At 36.9% G+C, this 6,362-nt stretch overlaps 1 non-coding gene across 1 annotated transcript; it reads left to right on the plus strand.

The window, feature by feature from the left end:
* Positions 1-5,873: 5,873 nt before the first annotated feature.
* LOC126023409 (U6 spliceosomal RNA) lies at positions 5,874-5,980 on the plus strand. The gene has a single exon (XR_007500534.1). It is a non-coding gene; the product is annotated as a U6 spliceosomal RNA (small nuclear RNA).
* The last annotated feature ends 382 nt before the right edge of the window (positions 5,981-6,362 follow it).

The following is a 6,362-nucleotide window of genomic DNA, read 5'->3' on the forward strand; positions in this document are numbered from 1 at the left end:
GTACTGGTTTGTTGGTGTAGGAGGTTGGTCTTGATGCCTAATGGGTTAAGAACTGAGGGTGAAGAGTTATAATATGATGGAGATATCGGGGATTGGATTAAGAGGTGAAGGGATAGTCAGGTTTCTGAGGGGTGTGTGTGCTCCAGCTTTTATCTCCCCACAGACTATTTCAGAAAACTTAAAGAGGACAAGTATATCTTCTCTGAATAATTATTTAGATGTATTTAAGAGGTATGACACTTATTGAATATCTTCTATTTTTAATAATTTTTTAATTTTTCACACCCAGTGCACTGCTATATTCAGGAATCGCTCCTGGCAGGCTCAGGGGACCATATGGGATGTCGGGATTTGAACCACCGACCTTCTGCATGCAAGGCAAACACCTTACCGCCATGCTATCTATCCGGCCCTGAATATCTTCTTATGTAGTGGCAATTACTCCCAAGTTTTGGGATTATTTAGTAGGGAATTCCAGTAGATAAGTTTCTTTAGTGTTTAGAGTTCATGTTAGAACCAGGTTATTGGATTGTTGGGCTTGTTACCTCTGCCCCCATATGCACCATTAATACCTTTTGGCATTGTTCCTTTCTGCATAGGCACATTAAAATGGAAAAATCTTATGTGTGCAAACAAGTTCTTATAGAGATAGGAACACATAAATTTTATATTGCACTGGGGTCTTACACCCTGAACATTTGTCATAGTAACTTGGCTTAGACTTCAGAAGATTGAGCAGTCACCATTCTCCCCTGAACCTTGGATACCATCTACTGAAACAGTCACAGTTTCCTACACCATCACCAGGAATTAAACTTCTACCAGAAAAGGCCCTACTGCTACTTTGGCATAGACTTACTCCAAAGAGGATTCTATGACACCCTGATGACTTAGTAACAGCAACAACCTGCTTTCAGGGCAGGGTTCTCTGCATTGACACCTAATGGTGAAATAAAATCAGAAGATGCTTCACGTCACCCTGACTCTGACATGGGATCCGTAGAGAAACCAAATCTATAACTACAGAAACCTGACAGCAACAATCATGATCATGAAGACCTTTTACTGGGACCACAGAGAATAACTTTGGGGTTGGACAACCACGTAAGTCTGGAGCCTGGAGTTGGTCTTAGGCCAGAATACTTCAGATCTCCCTGTTTTTAAGCCAAAGGATTTTTCCTTTCTATTTCCCCCCATATTTTGCTGTGCCTATGCAAACAACAATTGCCATACACACCTTTTTTGATGTATTTTTTATCTCTAATATTTTTTTAAAAAGAGCTTACTAAACCTTCTGCTATTGTATTAATGACTTTATTGGAGATACAATAATTAATACAAATATACTTGGTACTGAACTTTTTCTTCTTTTTTCTTTTCTTTCATTTTACAATTTTTAAGTTTTTCTCTCTATTTCCTTTTTATTTTTAATAACTGCTTTTTGTCATCTTGAAACAAATGGATTATGATCAGGGATGCATTTTTAAAATAAATATATACTTTTAAAAATGTTAGATGCAAGCTATACACAAAGGGGACCTGTTACAATAGCAGTCAGGGAGCTAAGTGGGGAGGTATTGGATGCATGCTGGGAACAGGGGTGGAGGAAAGACAACACTGGTGGTGGGAAGGCCCTAATTCACTAATTAACTGTTACTATGTACCTATGTCACTATGTTCTGTGAAAGAATTGTAATCAACACTGGTTACAATAAAAATTATATAAAAATAAGTTAGATGGTAGGACCCGATAGTAGGCAAGCTTGTTCTCAGTTTGCCATGCACACCAGCACACCCAGGGTTGATCTTGTGTACTACATATGGTTCCTCAAGCCCCACCAGAAATGATCCTTAAGCACTAAGACAGGGATAGTCCCTCCACTCTTCTGGATTTGGCTTAAAACAAAACAAAACAGAACAGAACCAAAAAAATTGAAAAATAAATATGATAGACTGTGCAATGAATATTCCCTGTCACAACTATTTAATGGCTGTTGTAGAATAAAAGCAGCCACGAATGCAACTTAAATGAATAGGTTTGATTGCTGTCCAAAAAACTTTATTTAAATATCACAAGCAGAAGAACAAGAGAGGCAGAACAGCAGATAAGGCACATCATGGCCTGTGGTTTGGATCCCTGTTACCAGGAGAGAACCCTGAGAACAGAACCAGGAATAAACTCTGAACACCAGCTGGTGTAGCTCCCTCCACATAACAACTGAAAATTAAAACTCAAACATCAGTTAAGATTTGACCCATAGGTCTGTTTTCAGGCCTCTATTTAGACCATTAAAATCGATAATCAGTTTTCATAGCAATTGTCAGACAGAATATGACAAAATGTTGACTCTAGAATGGTTACATTAATAAGTTTCTATAGTTGGAACATTATATAAGCTGGAAAGTAAATATGAAGGGAATAATTAAATATGAATTACAAACTGTACTCAAGCCTGCTGAGCCATGGAACTCAGAGAAGTATTTCTGGTCCAGCACATAAAACTGATTTTTTCTTTTTGGAAAATTTAAGTTTTGAAAAATATGCATAAAATAAAATTTGCAAGTGTTTATTTAGTAAAATGATAGCCAGGTGTGAAGTAATTTTGCATATTATAGGTATACTCAAATCATTTAAAAATGTATGTGGCTTAGATAAAATTGATTTAAATTACAAAAAATTAAGGTAGAGGAATTCAAGGCAGAATTCAGAGTTCATAACCCCTGAATCAGCAGAACATGTATTGCTATTCCTATTTTACAGATGAAAACACTGAAACTGAAGTAAAATTCTGAAGCCGGATAATATTGTGGGAAAGTTATTGCATTTGTAGAATGAAAGTATATGGAACTTAGAAAAAACTTGTAAAAGTAGATATTATTACAAAATTAAAGGTAGATATTGTTAGGAACCTAGAAAGGCAAAGCTGTCAAGTGTTTAAAATTTCATGACTTTAAATATTATCAAGTATATTTCAAGTTTGTTGAAAATTTTGCCCAAGGTTGAGCATACTGGCATCTCTCCCAGCTGCCCTAGCAATGAGCACTCTCTTCAGGTTAATGGTATAGTGAAAAAAAAGATTTAGATGAAGATAATAATAATGAGCGGTCTGAGTAGTACATGGCCCAATTAACTCTATCTAGGTGGAAGTGGAAAGGAACCTGCAGGGAATATATATGCAGTAAGTAAAAAATGATATCATGAGGAGATGGATTTGGGTAATACATAAATGTGAGTCAGAGACTTTTTTGTGTGTAATACTGACCTATTTCATCTCTCTGACAATAATTGAATAAGTTACATATTAGTGATTTCTCAAGGCCTCCTCCTGCATCAATTTAAAAAAGAAAACTATAGGACAGGTGTGCAACATAGTCCAATCCTTATGATGTTTTTTTTTGAAATTTGCTCGGGTTGTTAAGAATCAGCACAATAAATTTACTGATCGCCGTTATCATTTCTTGTCACTTTCAAGTAAAATAAAAATATATGGGAATGAATATGGGTAAGGATAGAAGAGTCAACAAGAAACCAATGCTTTATTATCACCTGTGCTTTACATTAACCAGATACCATTGGGAAACTATGCTATATAGACTTAATCTCCTTTTTAAACAATATTTAGGGATTGTGATAGATAATTTGATGCACTAATTTGACAGGACCTTGACTGCTCCAGATATTTAGTTAATCACAATTATGGGTATGTCTGTGTGGTTGTTTCTGGGATGATATTAATATTTGGATTGAATGCATTATGTAGATTTTTATTCCTGATGTCATCCTAATCAGATAGCTCTTAGCCAGTTTATGGAAAACACAAATAGAGCAAATAAAGAATTGGATAATTTGCCTCTCTTTCTATTGTTTTTAAACTGGGCTATAGGTTTTCTCCTACTTTGACTTAGACTTGAGACATAATTTATACTCATGAGTTGTCCCTGCTTACCTTAAAGGTTAAAGATCTTGGGTATTCCCAGTCTCCATAATCATATAAGCACACATACATGTGGTTGTATAGGCCTGCACAAGCACTTATACTCACACACATACATTCACACATTCTGTTTCTGTTTTTTTATGGAACACTGAAAGACATATAAGAAAAGTATATGTCTTTACTACACAGAAATGTAAATGAGTAAAAACATATAAATCTTTAATAAATGTGTGAAGACTTATGTATGTCTTTATTCACTTGAATTTCTTATTAAATGGTGATTCAGTCAGTAGTACCTGTCCACATTTAAGTAATGCACTCATAAACACATAAAGATGGGTATTGTTATTATGAACATTTTATTTTTATATATATTTTTATTTATTGAAGAAAATGAATCACATAGTTGACATAACTGATCATAATACAATTGTTTCAGGAAGACCAAAAGCAACATGCTTTAAAAAAATAGAAAATTGAAAGAAAAACTAAAGAGATGGGAGAGAAAGGAAAGAAACTCTTCAGGGGCAAGTATATTTTTGAAAATTATTGAATCACCAATGAACTCATTAAAGCACTAGCAGAAAGTTTAGTAAGCTTTTTTTTTTTTTTTAAAAAAGGATGAGAGTTAAGAAAATACAGTAAAAACAGTGTGGGTGGCAATTGTTGTTTGCATAGGTCCAGCAAAATATGGGGGAAATGGAAGGGAAAAGCCTTGTCCTATATACAAGGAGACCTTACCCCTGAATTTTCTGGCATAAAACCTACTCTGGGCTCCAGGTATACTAGATTGTCCAACCCCTGAGTCATTTTTAGTGGTCCTGGTAAAATTTTTCTCAGGTTCACTGTTGTTGGTGTTAGGCTTCTGTAGTTAAAGATTTTGGTTTCTGTGCATCTTCTTCATCGAAGTCAGGATGACGTTGAGCGTCCTCTAGTTTCACTTCACCATTAGGGGGCAATGTGGAGAGCCATGCCCTGCAAGCGGGTTATTGCTATTGCTAAGTCATCTGGTTGTTAAGAGAACCCTATTTGGAGTAAGTCGATGCCAGGGCAATAATAGTGTCTTCCCTGGTAGAAGTTTGCTTCCTGATGATGTTATAGACAATTTGGTTGTAGATGGTATCCATGGTTCAGTGGTGTATGGGCAATGCCCATTCTTATGAGGCCTGAGCCAAGTCATTATGATCATGTTCAGGGTGTAAGGCCCCACTGCATTACAAAATTTCTCTTCCTCTCTCTATTAGATAAGAACTTGTTTGCATATGTAATATTTTCCCACTTTAATGTGCCTATGCAAAAGGGGGACAATGCCACAAGGTATTATTGGTGCATCTGGGGACCGAGGGTACAAGTCTTGTGGAGTGTCAAAAATGGCTCCCAACAGTTACATATCAGGAAATTTCCTCGAGCTGGGAACTTCTCAGAAACCAAATCTAGTAGCAAGTAAGAATCTATAGAAAAGGGAGGTAGGGAAAAAGGGGCCTTTGAAAGCAAATCAGCAGAAGTGGAGGCAGTGGCAGCTTCTTCTCCGGCTAAGGCAAGCTGGGCTGGAAATCTGTCTTTTCACTTTGGGAGCTGGTTGGCAGCTGGCTGGATTGGGGGGAACATTCCATTCCTGAGGAGTTAAAACTGGGGGTAAAAAGGGTTAAATTTGTGGAAATAACAAATCTGAGGTGAGAGAGTAAAGAACTAGAAAAGGATTTGTAAGGTGGTAAGCAGGGGTTGGAGGAGAGAGAAAGGGTTATATATAACAGGAGGATGGACAATATGTAACATAGACAGGAATATGTATATGACAGATGGACATTAGACAGACATTTAGTTGGCCAATACATACACTCATGCATACATATAGACAATGAGGATTTATCCATGGGTTACAGTTAAAAAGCTGACTCAGGTGGAATGGGTCAGAACACTTAAAAATTGTAGACAGTGCTCGCTTTGGAAGCACATATACTAAAATTGGAATGATACAGAGAAGATTAGCATGGCCCCTGCGCAAGGATGACATGCAAATTCGTGAAGCATTCCATATTTTTAAAAAGAATAAAAATAATTGTAAAGACAGCAAGTCAGATGGAAAAGTTTTCTATTTTCTAGGCCGATCATCATTGGTGAGGTAAGCTCATTTTGCCTTTTGGATTTTTACGAGTGCCTCTTTCCAGAGAGTCTGCTCTGCTGTTATTTTCTCACTACTTGTTCTTCCACTTTCCCTTTTCCTTTCCTTCTGGTATTCCTATGAGTTGTAGATTATTCCTTTTGTGTTTGTTCATTAAGTATCTTACATTCTCTCCTTCCTCCCAGACCCCAGGTTTACCCTTGGCTGCCTGCTCAGGATTCCAGCAAGTGGATTCCAGCAAGGAGCAGTTTAAAGGAGACTCCATTCTTCGCCGATCCTGCAGGGGATGGAAGGCGACTGAT

The sequence above is a fragment of the Suncus etruscus genome, chromosome 11, assembly GCF_024139225.1.
Source record: "Suncus etruscus isolate mSunEtr1 chromosome 11, mSunEtr1.pri.cur, whole genome shotgun sequence".
Classification (NCBI taxonomy): Eukaryota; Metazoa; Chordata; class Mammalia; order Eulipotyphla; family Soricidae; genus Suncus; species Suncus etruscus.